We start from the raw sequence: 19,510 nt of genomic DNA, 5'->3' as shown, positions 1-19,510 counted from the left end.
ATGAAATATCTTTCAGTCATGCATGACAAGTCTATGCCAATACAACGCAACAGCGTCACTAGTTCGTTTTCCAGTCATAAGAACTAGGTGGCACTGGCAGGCATTTTTTTTTTTTTTTGCGTTAGCACTACGTAGAAAATATGAAGAGAACAAATAAAAATGTCAAGCGAAGTGACCCCACATTGTGGGCAAATTGGCCGGCTGCTGTTTCCTGTCTTATCGTAGCCGTCTAGTCTAACAGATTTGCTCGTCATTTTCAAAAGAATCTTGGATTTATCAGGCCTCTTCCTGTCTTTCATCTGCTCAGTTCATATTGAAGCTTTGGCATGCATGCATCCTACGTCCAGGAATTCTGTGTTATAAGTATGTCAAAACTCGTCATCTTTCTTGATTTTTTTTGACTCATCTCTTGTTACACAACAACTTATGATGAAACTAATATGTCAATCACTACCGGAATTTGGTTCTTTGTCGATTGTCCAGCGCTTTGCCAAGTTCTTTATCGAGTGTCACTCTCGATGAAATAAGACTCTCGGCAACGACCACGTTTACCGAGAGTGCGACATTCGGCATAGAAGGACACTCGATAAAGCTCCCCTGCCGAATGCCAAACTCTCGGCATAGGACACTCGGCAAAGAACCGTTAGCTAGCTAACGACCGTTAACTCTGTCGTTAACACCCCGCTGTGATTGTGTTGGGCCGAAACGGGTGACGTCTAGGGTTCGTTTATTGACACTACGAATAACTAGAACCATCGTACATTATTACGTAATTCAACTAATAAATCACCAATACAATATTATATACGAAATAACATTGTCACGGGTGACAAATCATATAAAATGTCATTATTTTCGAGAGTATAATAATTACTCTCGAAAATTAAAAGTTTAAATTATCTAAGCACTGCTAAGTAAACTAAAACAAACTAAATTAATTACATAATCAAATTTCGGTCGTCGGACATAACAAGCTAAATAATATTTAACATACAAATTATTTAATATAAAAATGACAACTAGGAAACAATATATACATTTACAAAATTATACTATAAATTGAAATACTCACTTAGCTGAGGCGGTGGGGTGGGGCGGGCGCCGACGAGGGTGGGTCGGGGCCAGCGACGGCGGGGCAGGGCGGGGCGGGCGGTGACGTGGGCGGGCCGAGGACGGGGCCAACGGGGCGAGCACCAGCGGTGGCGGGGTGGCGGTGGCGGGCGGGCACCGGCAACGGCGTGGGCGTTTGCGTGGGCGTGCTGGTGCGCTCAAAATGAAACGATGCGCTCGGTCGCCGTAGGCTTAAATTCGCTTAATTCCGACGGTTTGTCTGACAGCCGTTAGACATAAGATTATGTTCAACGGCTTTACTGATAGTCGTCGGACATAACCGTATGTCCGACGTCCTTCGACAAAATCGTCAGAGATAACGTGGTCGTTGGATGTTTCCTGTGTTTCCTGTTGTGAACAGCATCACTAGTTCGTTTTTCCAGTCACAAGAACTATAGGTGGCAGGCATTTATTTTTGGCGTTAGCACTATATATATAGAAAATATGCAAGAGAACAAATAAAAATGTCAAGCGAAGTGACCCTGTCTTATCGTAACCGTGTAGTCTATCAGATTTGCTCGTCATTTTCAAAAGAATTTTGGATTTATCAGGCCTCTTCGTGTCTTTCATCTGCTCAGTTCATATCGAAGAGCTTTCGCATACATGCATCCTGCATCCAGGAATTCTGTGTTATAAACTCCGTTTGGTTTGTGGTGACTAAAGTTTACACCCCACTTTAGTTACTTTTTTAGTCCCTAAAAACAAATATGATGACTAAGACCACGTTTGGTTCCTTTAGTCCAGGGACTAAAGTTAGTTATGACACTAAAGTTTAGTCTCTATCTTGTTTGGTTCTCGAAACTAAAACTATTCAAAACACATTAAATGAATCATAAAAGGACCCAAATACCCCTTAGCATTCTCCCGCTATTAGTGGAACTGAAATAAAAGAGGGGTAAAAAGTAAAATTTATATGGTTTAGTCCCTTTTAGTCATCTCTTGAGGAACTAGAGACTAAAACAGTTTAGTTCCAGTTTTAGTTCAACCGTTTGGTAATTTAGGGACAAATATGACTAAAATGGAGAGACTAATCTTTAGTCCCTCAAACCAAACGGGGCCAAAAGTGGAGTGACTAAACTTTAGTTCTTTACACCCCGTTTGTTGGGGTGACTAAAGTTTAGTCACTTTTAATCCCTAAAAAAGCAAACATGGTGACTAAAGTGGGGTAACTAAACTTTAATTCTTTAGTTACCAAGGGCTGACTAAAAAGGACTAAAATAGTATTTTTAACTTATTTACCCTCTCCACTTTCTTTTGCAGCAAACATCCCCTAATTACTAGGGGCAATACAGTTATTATTCACAACAATTAATGCTCTTTAGTCCGGTTTAGTCACTAAAGTTTAGTCTTATGACTAAAGGAACCAAACATGGCCTTAGTCACACCAAAATGGTGACTAAAAAGGACTAAAGTAGAATTTTTACCTTATTTGCACTCTATTTTCTTCTTGCATCAAATATCCACTAAATAATAGAGATAGTACAGTTATTATTCACAACAATTAATGCACTTTAGTTCGGTTTAGTCACTAAAACCAAACGGGATATTTTAGCGACTAAACTTTAGTCACTAAACTTTAGTCTAGTGACTGAAGGAACAAACATGCCTAAGTATGCCAAAACTCGTCATCTTTTTCATTTTTTTCGACTCATTTCTTGTCACACAACAACTAATGACGAAACTAATATGTCAATTCCGCTCCAAAAAAAAAAGAAAGCTGGACATCTTCATGGGTAATTTTCTCTGCTGTTGAATTCGGTAACAAAATTGAAGTCAGTCTTAGTTATGACCATAAGTCCGTAATTAATCGCTATACGTTAGAGATACAACGATTTACCAGGGTAGATCAATGATTGCTTGCAGAAATAATCTTGAGCAGCAAATTAGAAGCCTACGCACCTAATTAAAAAAACTCGGATAGAAGTTTACTTTCTTCAAACTCGATCATGCAAGGTGTCAGCAACGTCGTCGTATTTGTATAACAAGTACTTGTATAACAAATTAACAACAACGACATGGTATCAGTGAATAAGACAACTTTGACAGCTGACCAGCCGCGTGGAAATAAAGTAAAAAAAAAAACAGCCGATCTATTTGAAAAATAACGAGTAGATACATCATTTCTCAAGAGCACAGGACATAGACGCATGTATATACGGTCACAGTTAATTAATGATGACATATGGGCCGAACAAGTTAAATAAAATCTAAATCGCTAGGAAACCTAAACTCTCAAGTACCATTAAATATGTAAGAGCTAGTTTGGAAGGGGATTGAGAGGTGAAATTAGTTTATTTTCATCTCAATTTCTTTCTAAGGACTTGAGTTTTTCAAATTAGCCCTAAAAGAACACGAGAGTTTCATGAGTAATTCAGTACTACTAGTCTCTCTTTTTTTTGAAAGGGTACAGGAGGGTCTCACCATACTGTGACTTTATTATTGAAGAGTAGGAAAGACATTTTGCAATGATGTGAGAGAAGGGAGACAAAAAGGAGCAATAAAACCATAAGGAACAGGGAATACTAAACTATGGTGGAAGTTGCTGAAGGCATTGCAAGATGGTGTGCTCATATTTGGCTCTTGCTCTATTTATGACCATAAGGAGCTCATTTCTTAAGATTGACTTGTAGCCTTCTATGTTTGTAGCGGTATTGTCAAAGAGCCACCCGTTTCTACATGTCCATATGTTCAATGTCATCAGAATGATTACTTTCATGAAGAATGGCACTTGCAGCTGCTGCTTGATGATAGACACTACTCTTGTCGGTGTTGAAACTGAAATGATGTTCCAACAGGATTTTGCATAGCTACACGTCAAGAATGTATGGCCTAGGCTTTCTTCATGTTGGCAGATACAGTAGTAAAAGTACTACCAGTCTCTAGGGGAAGTATTAATAGCAGTTGGGGCCACTAACCGATACTAATCCTCCAATCTATTATTTAAGGATTTCTTTCTCTAGCGTTAAGGATGGATAGATGCTTAGTTCAGTTTTTTTTACGAGACATTCATCGATCCTCTCGTGAGATCCAAATTCATCCTCTCGTGTATGGTGACCGTTTTTAATTAGTTGGTTTGTATAGTTGCAAATCACTATATGTGTGATCCAAATGTTTTTAAAGATATTTTTAAGACTTTCCGCATCTAATTATAGAAAGAAAAAAAATCAATTTATTCTCTCACGTTGTATGATTATAAAGTTTTTTTTGTCTTCTCCAAATTATGAATTAGGTGGTTTGCTTTTAATTAGATGCAAATAGATATAAGTATGAACTTCATGCATCCTCTCTCTATATAGATATATTAGATGCAAATAGATATAAGCGCATGCATGCTGGTGTTCTCTCGAACCATACACGTACACGATTTTTCCTTTTTTTTCTTTTCTTCTTGAGGATCACGAACACGATTGCTGGCTGATGCAGAACAAGAAAAATTAAAAGCCCAACCAGTTAGGCCATGATACGAAGATCGCCTCGGCCCAACATGGTAATGAGCAAGCCCATTAATTACAGATACTCGTTCAGTGCGTGCAGTCCTGGGCCATTTTGTGTCACACTAAAGCCAGTCATAGAACGTGTTTGAAAGCACTCACTTTAAAGAAATTGTTTTATGGAAACTATAGTGATTCCAAATATACCACTTTATATAAACTAGATTTGTAGTTTCTTAAACAACCAATAAGCTGACCTCCCTTAACTAAAACCATTTTTAGTCCTTTTAATTACGTCATGTACTTGTCGATTTCATGGAATTTACATATATAGCTACCGCTTTCCCTACTACTTTATAAGGCTGTCTCCAGCAACGTCCTCTATATTCATCCTCTATATCTGTCCTTTACAGTCTCCTCTAAAAGATTTTATCCTCTATATCTCATTTCTCTCCAACAATGTCCTCTAAATCACGTTCTCTATACTGAAATACCCATATTAAAGACATTTTTTAATTTTATTTTTTGTACATACGTGTTTATCATACTCTCAAATATATTGTACATATTTTAGTTTTACTAAACCGGTTATTTAAAGTAGTCAAATGAATAGAGGATCGTTTAGAGAAACTCTATATATAGAGAATCCAACAGCGTCCTCTAAATTTAAAGGACCGTTTAGAGGACGCTGCTGGAGAGCGTAGAGGACCGTTTGATCCTCTATATTTAGGGTAGAGAACCCTTTAGGGGACCTTGTTGGAGCCAGCCTAAGGCTGTCTCCAGCAGCGTCCCCTAAATTTGGTCCCCTAAAGGAATATTCTCTGTCCTTTACAGAACACTCTAAAAGATTCTGTACTCTATATCTTCTATGTCTCCAGCAACGTCCCCTAAATTCGGTCCCCTAAAGCTATAGCGTTAACAGAATTCCTTTTTCTATTTCTTTTTCTGTTTTCTTTGTTTTGTACCCATTTTATGGTATTCAAAGGATGCTAAAAAAATTGTATTCTATAATTTTAGAAATAGTAATCTAAAAACAATGGTTGAATAAAAAATGTCGTGTATACACAAGGGGAAATCGATGTCGTTAACCAAGTATTTTGTTTCGTAATTAGTGTAGAAAAGGTAAAAACAAGTTGCAAAACTATGTTTTTCAAATACCGTTGCTGGCTTTAGAGGCAAAATGCACGCGAGAACTCCCCACATGCAAGCAGGTCGCAGGATAGCGGATGAACCAGACTTCTCCACATTTAGCGTGTAGACAACAAACTCTAAATTTTAGAGTATGCTATAGCGTTTATTGTTGGGCGCATAGAGGAGTACTATGTACTCTAAATTTACCGGAGAGGATGCTTTAGCGGTCCTTGTTGGACACAGTCTAAGCCTTCATTGTAGGCGTCCACATGTGCGCCATGGTTCTGCCCCCGACATCCTCTCCCTCCGCTACCCTCCCAAAATCTCGGTCGCGCATTCGTCGGCACCCCGCCATCATCGTTCCGCGCCCGTTCTCATTCCTCCCCTCCCTTCCCAGGATTTTGGTCGTGCCCGTGCTCATTCCTCTGCTCCCCTCCTAGGATATCGATCGCACATTCAATGTCGCCCTGCCATCATCGACTCGCGCCCATGCTCATTCCCCCGCCCCCGACATCCTCCACCCCGCGCCATTCCATCGTTGATCGGCGCCCCTGACATTCTCCCCCACTGTACCCTTCCATCGACTACCCACGCGCCGCGCACGCCCCGCTCTTCGTCGATGGAAGGTGTTTACCTTGCCCTACCCCCCCCCCCCCCCCCCCGTGATTGCCTCCGAAATCTCGCCTGCGAGATGCGCCACGGTCCCCTTCCGCACCGTCTCCCCCCCCCCTCGGCCCCGCTGCATCCGCGCCCACCCCCGCCCCTGAGGCAACCGCCGACCGAGCGCCAACCCCCCTCCTGGAGACAACACCATACTGCCCTCGCTCGTCGCCCCACCTCGTCTTGAGCCTTAGCCGCCCCAGCCGAGCGAAGGTGGAGACGTCCGCCTCCACACACCTCGTCCTCGCCACCACCTCCCTTCGTGTCGTCCCCGGAGAAGACGCGGAGGTGCAGGAGCGTCATATCCGATTGAAATGAATTCAGCATCGGCTCCACCGAAGGTACGTCATCTCCCGCGCCTCACTGCCTCTCTTCCTGCGCTGGTACGGTTTTTGATCTAGCTCGAGCTCGTCGCGCTGGCGCTGTGTTGTGTAGTTCGCCGCTGGCTCTGGGATTTAGGAATCGATATCGTCGCGCCTGGTGTATGTCTGTTTTTTGGATGCTCGTACGTGTGAATTTCCCCCTAGTTCGTTTTTTCCTTGTTTGCTATGGTTCTGGTCAGACCAGCAGTGGGCCACATTGGGCGGGAAAGATCGTGTCGACGTCCTGGTTCCAATCGTCGGGAGAAAGCTTCGAGGGCGGTGGCGGAGTGTAAGGCCCAAAATTTGTATGAGAAAAATAAAAAAATTAAATACATGAAGAAATAAAATAGCAAATTCAGATATCTCAAATTATACTTGAGTGTCGAAAATTGAGGACGGAATTTTGAAAACCAAGAATTATTTTAGAAAAAAAGTAATAGAAAGTTTTCTATTCAACTAAATGATTATGCTATCATTAAATGACGCACCATAAGCATTCATTCACATGAATATTTAATTTTGAAGTAACTTCTACTTCTTACCCCACATTCAAAATACTATTTTTCTAAAAACAAGAAAGAAAACAATAGGAGTGTGTTTCATGTTTCGAACATCTACCAAACAAATAAATTAATTAAAATAAATATATATCTATTGCTTCATAATCGATTTTGAGATTCCTAAACTTTATCTTGGATTTGGATTTTAAATTTGTAAATCAAAAGAGGATGAGAATTGGGATTTAACCCGAAGGTACAATTTTAGAATTTAAGAAAAGAGAAGGTGAAAGGGAAATAGGGTCAAACCTTTTCCTAATTGATTTTGGTGGTTGAATTGCCCAACACAAATAATTGTACTAACTAGTTTGTTCAAGATTATACATTCTACAGGTGCCAAAGGTTCAACACAAACCAATCAAAAGAACAAGTTAGGTCTCAAAAGAAAGGAGCAAAAAGGAAACCGAAGGTTGCCTTGGTCTGGCGCACCAGACCGTCCGGTGTGCCACTGGACAACGTCCGGTGCACCAGCGGAGCAATGGCTATCTGCGCGCAACGGTCGACTCTAATGGATGAACAGTGCCGCGACAGAAGTCAGAGCAGCGGTCAGAGGGGCACCGGACTGTCCGGTGTGACACCGGACTGTCTGGTGCCACATGAGGACAAAGCCTCCAACGGTCGACCAGCTCAGAGGCCTAACGACGAGGTGACATGGCGGCGCACCGGACACTGTCTGGTGGCGCACCGGACTGTTCGGTGCACCCATCGCCAACAGCCTTCTCCAACGGGTACATTTTGGTTGGTGGCTATAAATACCACCCCAACCGGCCACTTCAAGGTGTGGGAGCCCAAGCAACATTCCAAGTCATCTAGTTGACATACTCAAGCTCTCCCAACCACATATATTCATTGATCCATCCTTTACACAAGATTTAGACCACTACAACCAACACAAGTGCCACAAAAGAGAAAGCGAGAAAGAGAGAGCTACTCATTTGAGTTTAGCACTAGTGCCTTGTGAGATTCTTTGAGAGATAGTGTGTGCTACATCTTGTGTTCATTTGCGCGTGGAGTTTTTGACTCCCATTGAACTTCCTCCAAAGTTTTGGAGGCTTGTAAAAGCTAAGCAAGAGACACCAAAGAGTGTGGTGATCCTTGTGGGGTCTTAAGTGATCCTTGAGAAGAAGAAGAGCTCGCCGATCTTGAGTGATCGGTGGAGAGAGGGAAAGGGTTGAAAAAGACCCGTCCTTAGTGGACTCCTCAACGGGGACTAGGCCTTCGAGGGCCGAACCTCGGTAAAACAAATCACCCGTGTCTCGTGTGCTTATTGCTTGTGATTTGTTTGTTCTTTCCATTTCTAAGTTTTTCTTGCACTACTATTTGCTAATTCTATTTGGTGTTGCTTTAAGTTAAATTCTCATTTAGTGAAGCAACACATTGCAAGAAAGAAGTTGTGTTATTGCTCTTCTTATCTAAGTCCTCTTGCTTTATTCTCATAGACTTATTAGTAGTATTGATTTATCAATTCCGCGTTATTTGAAAGCAATACTCTTTACAAGCAAGGACTTAGTTTTGTATACTCCTAATTGTATATCTTGTTCTAACCACTAATCAAGGGATCTAGTTGGGGGATAAAGTTTTAATTTTCAGGTTTTGCCTATCCACCCCCCCTCTAGGCGACTTTCAATTGGTATCAGAGCTAGGCACTTCAAATTGAGTCTAACAACTCGAAGTGATGGCTCATAGAAGATCCCAAAAGAACAAGAAGACACCTCCAAAGGAAAACAATGAGGTAACTCTTGAAATATTACTTTCCGATTGTTCTAATTATGATTCTTGGTCTACTAGGGTGATAAATGCCTTTAGAACCGTAGATCCACAATTAGAACAAATTATGGACAAGAGTATCTTCCCCTCTAGTTATAATGGAAAAATTATTTTCGAGGAGGATCAAAGATGTTTTCGCTTAAACTACCTAGCTTATGACATCTTAAGTAATTCTCTTAGCAATGAAGATTATCATGCCTTCATATCAAATTATGACGAATCCATTTATGATGCGCATGATATTTGGACTAGAATTAAAAATAAATTTGATGAGTCCAAACATGATAGTTCATTTTGTGCTTCTACTTCCTTTGGTATTTGTGATACTAACCCTTGCAAGGAAGAAGAAAATGAACGATGGAGACCAAACGATGAATCCACCTCTCCAAAAGGTTTGTCTTCCCATTTCGATTCCCACATATGTTGTGTGGCTAATGAAAATGATAGCGGAAGGACAAATGAGGATGAGGAGGAAGAAAGAAGCTTCATGCAACTCTACGCTCGCCTAAGCCAAGAAGATAAGGCATTCATGCTCAAACTTCTAGAAAGAGCGAGAGAGCAAAGCGAAGCCCGTCAAAAGATAGAAAATGTTCTCTCCATGAAAATGCTATACTTTGACGAGTTGACTAAAGAACATGAGGAGCTAAAGTGCTCTCATGTTGATTTGGTCCAAAGGTATGAAACTATTTCAATTGAGCAAGATAACGCTTTACATTGTATCGCTCAATGAATAAATAGGAATGCCTTGCTTAAGGACCAAGTAGAAAAGCTAAAAGTTGAAAATCTAGCTTTTCAAGAAAAATATGATATGCTTCTAAGTTCTCATGAAAATCTTATGGATGATCATATCATATTAAATATAGCTCATGAGGTTGTGATAGAAAACTTAAAATTCCAACAACCTCACTCATGCACATGTATTCAAATTGAGACTACATTACAATGCTTGTTGTCCGTCGACAAGCAAATCTTCCTTTGAGCTAGGATTTGCAGGAACAAACGATGATTCATATCAAAAGCTCAAAGAAGAAAATAAGAGGCTAATAAGGAGCTTGACACAACTAAAAGGGAAATGCATTGCTCAACCTTCTCAAGATAACCGTGATCACATGGTGAAGAAGCTTGAGACGGGAACAACCATGGCATGCACTAAATCCCTTGAAGAAAATGTCAAGGGCTTGAGGATTGCCAAGAGGAGGGAGCAAAAGAAGAAAATCAATACCTCTTCCAAAAGCCTCAACCATGCCTCCATAAAAGGTAACATCCAAGGTAATAATCAAGTCACACTTCATACAAATAGAAATAAGAAGTGTAGTGAATGCTTTGAAAAGGGGCACTTGATTAGGTCATGTCCCTATATTAAAAATGACTTGATTATTAACAAGGATGATAAACTTTGTTTTAAATGTTCAAAGAAGGGACACTTTATTAAATCTTGTCCCCATTTGAAACAAAAAGGCATAATGTTAGAAAAGAAAATATTCACTAACCATGTAGCAAGAAAGAAACAAATAAAGAAGAAATCTTCAAGACTTGAGGATCGCCTATGCTACATATGCCGAAAGAAGGGACATCAATGCAAAGATTGTCCCATTGGTAAAAATCTCACTCCTAGCTTGTCAATTAATTCTCATGTAACTAGGCAACCCAAAATTGCAACTTGTGTTAGAAAGGTAATGAGTTTACCAAGTGCTAACACAAAGGACTCTTGGGTTCCTAGATTTTTATTGACTAACCATGATGGACCCATCAAGCGATGGGTACCAAAACATGCTTGACAAGCTTTGCAGGAAAAGGAGATGGTATGAAGCCTTGGGGGCTTAAGAGAGTCAAGACAATTCTTGTTAACTCAAGCTATCAATCTTCAAAGATCATATCTATGATTGACCCAAGGTTATTTTTCAAATTAGTATATCTTAAACTCATATCATCTCGAAGGAAGATATTGATGTTGTAGGAAATGAAGAATTATCCTTGCCAAAAATCAAGACCTACAACATGGAGGAAAGACAAAGGATGGTAACATTTATGGTTTTAAGTGCAAGTATCTTAAATTTTCATTTCTTATGTGTCTTGTGTAGTCACATAGAAAAAGAAAGCACTTCAAATGTTTCTTGAATTTTGTCACCATTCTTTGAAGAAATTCCTCTCATATGGTAGATTGCATGTTCATCATTTCTATTCTATAGCAATCTACATGCTCTAAATTGTTGTAAGTATCTCATGGCATGCTTTTCACTAATCATCCTATTATTGCCATGTTCTAGATATAGAGAGTTATTCCATGTTCTTAAAAGAATAAGGTGTCACGTAAGGAATTCAATTCATTAGGACACTTATAAAGGGAATCTCTCTTTATATCTAGAAATTGTGAGACTAATATTTTTATCTAAATAACCTAAGTAGTCTCTCATGTATAGAATAGGTTTCTCTTTGGAGATGCGTAATCTAACATAAAAGGAAAAGTCAATCCAATGATTTATGTTGTTTTGCTTCTTGCTTATATTGGATATGATTCTTCTACATTTATCGCTCTCCATGTTATGAATTAGATTTATTCCCATAACCTTAAAGAACTAGCTATGCTTGTTTTATAAGTTAAAACTAGGCACCCTTCAAGGAATAATCTAGTTCATATTATAAAGTTTCCATGCTTTAGTAATCCACTTTTCATTCCTTATAAAAAATGATTACAAAAAGGGAAAGTAGTGCTTGTGTTACTAATGACATATCTCTTGAGCCTACCTATGAAAATCTACAAGAGAGTAAGTGCAAGATTAAAGCAACAAGCCTCAAAGGTTACTCTTCACCCAAAGGAAGAAAGGTAAAAGCAAAGGTATGGGAACTCATCTTCTTAATCATTCTTCATCATATACCCCCTTGAGCTACTAACATCTCTCTTGAGTATTTTCAATAAGTTTGGAAGGAAAAAGAGTCAACTATAAAGGGAGGACACTCAAATGAAAAAGGAAGACATCAAGAGCAACAACACCTACTTGGATAATAAGATCTTCAAAACATTCAATGGTGTGGTTGTAAGCATTCTAAATCTTTTTCATTGTGAGAATACTAGGCATAAATTGTGTATTGCAAATTTTATAAGCCTTGATCAAGATGAATGATGGTTCTTCCTATTCATTGAATGCGTCTATTATTTTCATTCCAATTCTTTGATGCATGTCTCTAGGGGGAGTCTATTTCTATATCTTGATCATTTCGAGACTATCACTTTATCATAATTATATCATATAGTCTCATGTATGAGAACAAGTTTCTCATAAGGCATGCTACTACATTTCAATCCAACTTGGTAAAATGATGTCACCTTTATCAAGGATTGTAGCTTTCATTATTAAAGTAGCATATTTACTGGATTCTCCCATTTTAAGCTTGTTTAATGATCTAATGCCTATGTTGTTCTCTTGATCACATCTGTTGTGTGTTTGATCATTGAATAGATTCAATTAACACTTATGCCTCTTAGTGCATCATGTAATCTCAATCGACATTTCTCTTGATATGCACTAAGTTAAAAGGAGAATTCATGATACATTTATGCAATTTGTGATCTACTTGATATATAATAACAATGACTTAGAAAAGGATCCTAGTTGTAGATCTCTCTCTCTTGTGCAAAATATTTCCATATATTGTCTTGAGTATAGGTCTTAAGTGACCAAGACTAAGGACAAAGCACAATGAAGAGAGCATCTCTATGTAAAGGTACAAAAAGGTAAAACTACTCCATCTCATTCACACATGTACCTAAACCTTCCTACATTCCTTGCATATTTTGTTTTAAAAGGAAGAGAAAGCATGTCCATGCATTATCCCTGCTTCATACCTAGTTCAACTTCTCAAACATTCATTGCATCTTTGTTAAAACTGGGTGAAGTAATATTTATCGTCAAAGAGCTTAAAACTTGACCTTGTAACGAGGATAAGCTGCCTTTGTTCCAAAAGGTGGATGGTCCTTAAGTCTCTTTGCAATCCTTAAGGGAAAATGCTTGAGATATTTATGACTTGCTTTCATAAGTGCATAAACTGTCATGAGCATCTGTAAGACCCAAATATTAGGAGAATAAAATTACCCTTGTGGTATTATGTTATGGAATGTTGTGTATTTTTTAACATCCCAATAATAAATCTAAAACTAGATTAAAGCAATTAATAGTTGAACAAACAAAGTAAGTGTGCATACATGCTGATATTTATCCACTGTTGCATTTGATTTTTGGTAAGATAAAAGCTGGGAATAAATTCGGCTCAAGTTAAAACTGTGGAAATAAGCAAATAAAAAAAAGAACTCGCTATAACCCAAACTTTCCTTTCAAGCCATGCATCCCACGTATTTTTTTATGGTTATTTTTTTTCTCTTCTTTCGGCCACCGTGCAAGCATGCATATATGTGACGCGATGCTAATATCAGCATGCAAATACCTGCATTAAGGTTCGGCCGCGCACGTCCTTATGCCACAGCCATGCAGACGCTGGACTCTAGGAGCTGTTTTCTCCCGTGAATGTCGTGGATCGTAACAAACTCCATCGGATGCATAACAAACTCTTGTCGCGGCGTAACAAACCCGTACAGACGTAACAGACTCAGCCAAGATTATTAGGATCTCCTCGAATCCCTGTAACCACCTGTAGCCGAACTTTGTGCCTCGTATGGCCAGGTTTTCCTCCCGATGTATAAGTATAGAAGAGCACCCTTCCCCACCCCGTAGATTGAACAGGGTGCACCATTGTCGAGTGGATTCAGAGAAAGGATGAGGTAGCCGCGAGAGAGCGTACATGTAGGAGAGAGACACAGACACCACGCCCAGAGCCTGCAATCGCCGTCGACCATCCTATCTAGCAGTCACCATTGCCCCAGCACTACGCCGCCACTGCTCCCAACTCGATCAGCCTCTGCCTCCATCGACTTCAAGAAAATAGCTATTTTGATTACGCGTATCCGTCGATGAGGTCGTTGATATCATCATCACCAGGGATGTGGAGCAGGGCGTCGCTTTGTCGTACGGGAGGTGTGTATTGCGTCCTCCATCTTAACTATAGCAGCTAGCAAAAAGGCTAACGTGATTAGTTCGCATTGTTTTAGATAGGGATTACGTGTTGGAATTGGATTTGGTTATGGCTCATCTAATTAAAAGTGACGACATCTGATCAGCAGGAATTACACAAAAAAAAAGGGCAAGTAGGTCCTAGAATTAGCAGGTTAAATCCTATACTTTCAGAAATGAGAACCCGCCGTCCATTCTTGATTAATTAAATAAAAATAAATCAAAGAAATTTAAGAAAGTTTTCAAAATAATTGTCTTCAAGTGTAGAATAAATAAATAAAAATGCCTAAGATATTAGAAAATCCATAACTAATTTATTTTAACTCCGATCTTAGTAGTTATCTATCCCACGATCTCGTAGCTTCGCGTAGATCATTATCATTCAGTTTGTTCTTATGTTTGATGTAATGTTAATTTTGCCTGCACCATGTTTGTCTGTATTGCTACGTTTGGCAGTGAGGACACGAGTCAACTGAAGAGCAAGTTGGTACCTGGAATCTCAAGTCCCAGGCAAGTTATGCCCTTGATCACTTCTTTTTACCCACTCATGTTCTAATTAATCATAATGATCTGCATAGGTTAATTTTGATGGGACCCAATAGGTTACCCTAGTTTGTCTATCTTTATACCTTGTTTACCACTGAACTTTTTGGGTAGTACTTGCTAGTGCTTTATGTGGTTTTGGGTATGAAGATACATTATTCATGATTATACTTTTGTTATCCATTGTTATTTACTGTTCATGATAAGATCATTATGTTAATTGGAACATAGAGCTTAACTTGAGAAACACGTGCCACCACAAGGGTTTATGGACGCCCTTGGCTGATTAATTAGGAAAGCTAGTGGAGGACTACCTTACCCGAAAGGGGCAAGGGCAGTAGGGGAGTGGTCAGTGTAGGGAGGTCCTTGGTTGATTTTGCTGCGATGGCGGTCAGACAAGAACCCTGCATTGGAGCTTCCTATAAACTATAGCGGGTTTTCTGAAGCTAGTGGAACTTTGTAAAGGCCTCGTAGTGTTACCCTGCCTCGCCTCCTCGGTAGAGGTGTATGGGAAGTTGCGATCCCTTGGCAGATGGGTAACATGACTTGTGGGTAAAGGGTACAACCTCTGCAGAGTGTAAAACTGGTATACTAGCCGAGCTCACGGTCATGAGCAGCTCAGGACTCTCTGATGATTAATTTATGGAACTAAATTCAATTTGTCATATGCATTGCATCGCAGGCGATGTTGTTACTTTTGTTCTACTACTTAATTGGGTTTGGTATTTACTTATACTTAGTAATTGCTAATAAAATTTTGACCAACTTTAAAAGCAATGCTCAGCTCTAACCATCCTCTTTGGTAAGCCTTACACTTCACGTGAGCTCCCACCTTTGGCGAGTTCATGCACATTATTCCCCACAACTTGTTGAGCGATGAACGTATGTGAGCTCACTCTTGCTGTCTCACACCCCCCCACAGGTCAAGAACAGGTACCGCAGGATGAGGCGCATGGAGGATGTTGTGGCGAGTTCGTGAGAGATCTAGGTCGCCGTCTCCCAGTCAACTTTGGGTTGCTGAACCGTTGTCTCCTTATAATGTAATTATTTATTTTGTATAGAATTCCGGTTATGTAGTAAAGATGTGACATTCGATCCTGTGCCATGATTCATCATATGTGTGAGACTTGGTCCCAGCACACCTGGTGATTATGTTTGCGCCCGGGTCTTTGGACCCCTAAAACCCGGGTGTGACAGCATCACACTTATACTATGACACAATGCACTTCACATTCTCTATGATATAGACATGATCTCATTAACCTAATTATGTGCACTTGGCATTTAAGACCAAAAATTTGTATTCCTCTCAAAGTACATATTTAGGGGGAGCAATCTATATTATATAGAATCGTTTAAGCTTAATTGACATATCCTTTTAATCATGTCTCTTTCCTTTGGTACATTTGCATATTTCTTATCTCTATTTATGCCAAGGCTAAGACTAATATGTTTTCATGAGCATCTCATGTATTAAGTCTTAGATTGAAAGGGAAATGGAGTATTCGGCAAAGACATCGCTTCCACTCAACACCATTGGTATTCTCCATTTTGGTATAATCTTCACTCATATATTGTTTGACAAAGGGGGAGAGAAAGTAAAAGGGCTTATATTTCACTCAAGTATCCGTTTTTGGCGATTCATGCCAAAGGGGGAGAAAGTATTAGCCCAAAGCAAAAGGACCGCACCACCACCAAGTTTCAAAAAAATTTGAGTTAAGATTTTTCAAAATATGTTTTTCCAATTGGTATCTTATTTTTAGAAGCTCAAATTTGTACAACCTCTTCAAAACTAATATCTAAAACTCTCTTGAACACTAAGAGGAGGATTTAATTAAGGGGGAGTTTTGTTTAGTCAAAGGAAAAGCATTTGAAACAGGGGGAGAAAATTTCAAATCTTGAAAATGCTTCTCAAAATCTTATTCATATACCTTTGACTATTTTGCAAAAGACTTTGAAAAGAACTTCCAAAAGAGTTTGCAAAAACAAAACAAATGGTGCAAGCATGGTCCAAAACATTAAATATGAAGAAAGCATTCATGCAAATCTTATGAAATAATAGATTGGTTTAATTCCAAGCAATCTTTGCACATATATTTTGCAAACTAGTTCAATTATGCACTTATATATTTGCTTTGGTTTGTGTTGGCATCAATCACCAAAAAGGGGGAGATTGAAAGGGAAATAGGGTCAAACCTTTTCCTAATTGATTTTGGTGGTTGAATTGCCCAACACAAATAATTGGACTAACTAGTTTGTTCAAGATTATACATTCTACAGGTGCCAAAGGTTCAACACAAACCAATCAAAAGAACAAGTTAGGTCTCAAAAGAAAGGAGCAAAAAGGAAACCGAAGGTTGCCCTGGTCTGGCGCACCAGACCGTCCGGTGTGCCACCGGACAGTGTCCGGTGCACCAGAGTGAATCAGATCGAACTCTTCACCTTCGGGTTTCCCAGGCGCAGCTCCGCTATAATTCACCGGACTGTCCGGTGCACCAGCGGAGCAACGGCTATCTGCGCGCAACGGTCGACTCTGACGGATGAACAGTACCGCGGCAGAAGTCAGAGCAGCGGTCAGAGGGGCACCGAACTGTCCGGTGTGACACCGTACTGTCCGGTGCCACATGAGGACAAAGTCTCCAACGGTCGACCAGCTCAGAGGCCTAACGACGAGGTGACGTGGCGGCGCACCGGACACTGTCCGGTGGCGCACCGGACTGTCCGGTGCACCCATCGCCAGCAGCCTTCTCCAACGGCTACATTTTGGTTGGTGGCTATAAATACCACCCCAACCGGCCACTTCAAGGTGTGGGAGCCCAAGCAACATTCCAAGTCATCTAGTTGACATACTCAAGCTCTCCCAACCACATATATTCATTGATCCATCCTTTACACAAGATTTAGACCACTACAACCAACACAAGTGCCACAAAAGAGAAAGCGAGAAAGAGAGAGCTACTCATTTGAGTTTAGCACTAGTGCCTTGTGAGATTCTTTGAGAGATAGTGTGTGCTACATCTTGTGTTCATTTGCGCGTGGAGTTTTTGACTCCCATTGAACTTCCTCCAAAGTTTTGGAGGCTTGTAAAAGCTAAGCAAGAGACACCAAAGAGTGTGGTGATCCTTGTGGGGTCTTAAGTGATCCTTGAGAAGAAGAAGAGCTCGCCGATCTTGAGTGATCGGTGGAGAGAGGGAAAGGGTTGAAAAAGACCCGTCCTTAGTGGACTCCTCAACGGGGACTAGGCCTTCGAGGGCCGAACCTCGGTAAAACAAATCACCTGTGTCTCGTGTGCTTATTGCTTGTGATTTGTTTGTTCTTTCCATTTCTAAGTTTTTCTTGCACTACTCTTTGCTAATTCTATTTGGTGTTGCTTTAAGTTAAATTCTCATTTAGTGAAGCAACACATTGCAAGAAAGAACTTGTGTTATTGCTCTTCTTATCTAAGTCCTCTTGCTTTATTCTCATAGACTTATTAGTAGTATTGATTTATCAATTCCGCATTATTTGAAAGCAATACTCTTTATAAGCAAGGACTTAGTTTTGTATATTCCTAATTGTATATCTTGTTCTAACCACTAATCAAGGGATCTAGTTGGGGGATAAAGTTTTAATTTTCAGGTTTTGCCTATCCACCCCCCCTCTCTAGGCGACTTTCAGAAGGAAATACCAAACAAATGAGGTAAAATAAAAATATAAATAAGAATATATTTATTTACACTAATATTTGAATTTGGTACATTTTGATCCATGGTGTGACTCATAACAAAAAATTAAATTTAGATTTGAAAATCAAGAGAATGAAAATAGGAAAAGAAAGAAAAGAAGAAAGAAATGTTATAAAATACAAAATAAATTCATAAATGGATAAATCCTATATTGGTAAGTTCAAATTGAATATGTAATCTAAGAATAAACTTGCCACAAAGTTTGGGAAATTTAAACTTGGAATTGATTTGAAATTTGAACTTGAAATCAAAAGAAAACAAAAAGGAAAATAAAAAGAATAGTGCTTGCATGCGCCTGGGCCCATTTCTTCTCTCGGCCCACTCCACTCATCTACTGCGGCTCGAGTTCCCTTACCGTCGGTACCTGACATATGGGGCACACGTACCAGCCTCCGCGTGAGCACTAACGCTACCGGTGGGGCCCTGGTGTCATCCCTAACCGTGGCCACGATCCGGCCGCAGCTACGCTGAACAGAATCCGAGATTCCTGGCCGCCATTCTCGCGCTAGTTGTTGGGGAAGTCACGACCTCTACCACTTTTCCCTGACCTTCGGTGTATATAGGCGCCGTCAGCACGTTTGTATCGCCACAGCGCTGCTCAACGGGAGATAACCAACCGAGTGCCCCTCTTGCCGTCCTACCATTTCTGTGGCTCGCCGGTGTTCTAACCTTGAAGCTCGGCCGCCTGGAATCGCCTTGGCGCGCGTAGTTGTAGGATCTAGGACACCGGCTAGAGGGGGGGTGAATAGACGGTTTTGACTAAAATCACCAACACTAGGGAAATTTAATCAATATAACAAGAGGTATAAATTCTCTAGTGATAACAAGTAAACAATCTATGAGAATCAACTAGGGTGATTGAATACTTGATGAACAATATGCAAAATACTAATCACTTGCACGACAATAAGTAATGCAAGAATAAAGACACCGAATTTTATCCCGTGGTATCAGTGATTTGCCGATCACCCCTAATCCACGTTGAGGTGGACTTCAAGCTCTCACTTGCTCCTCTATCAAGACACGGCTTGATCTTTGAGCCAAGTGGACAAGAAATCACTCAATACCTCGATTCCACTAATGTCACCTTTGCCGCTCCGGCGAGGTAGGCGCGAACCCCTCACAATCAACACCGTGGCTTCTCCACAATATTCTTGGAGA

The sequence above is a fragment of the Zea mays genome, chromosome 3 (genome assembly GCF_902167145.1).
Source record: "Zea mays cultivar B73 chromosome 3, Zm-B73-REFERENCE-NAM-5.0, whole genome shotgun sequence".
Taxonomy (NCBI): Eukaryota; Viridiplantae; Streptophyta; class Magnoliopsida; order Poales; family Poaceae; genus Zea; species Zea mays.
The sequence above is the reverse complement of the archived record's forward strand: the minus strand, read 5'-3'. Positions refer to the sequence as shown.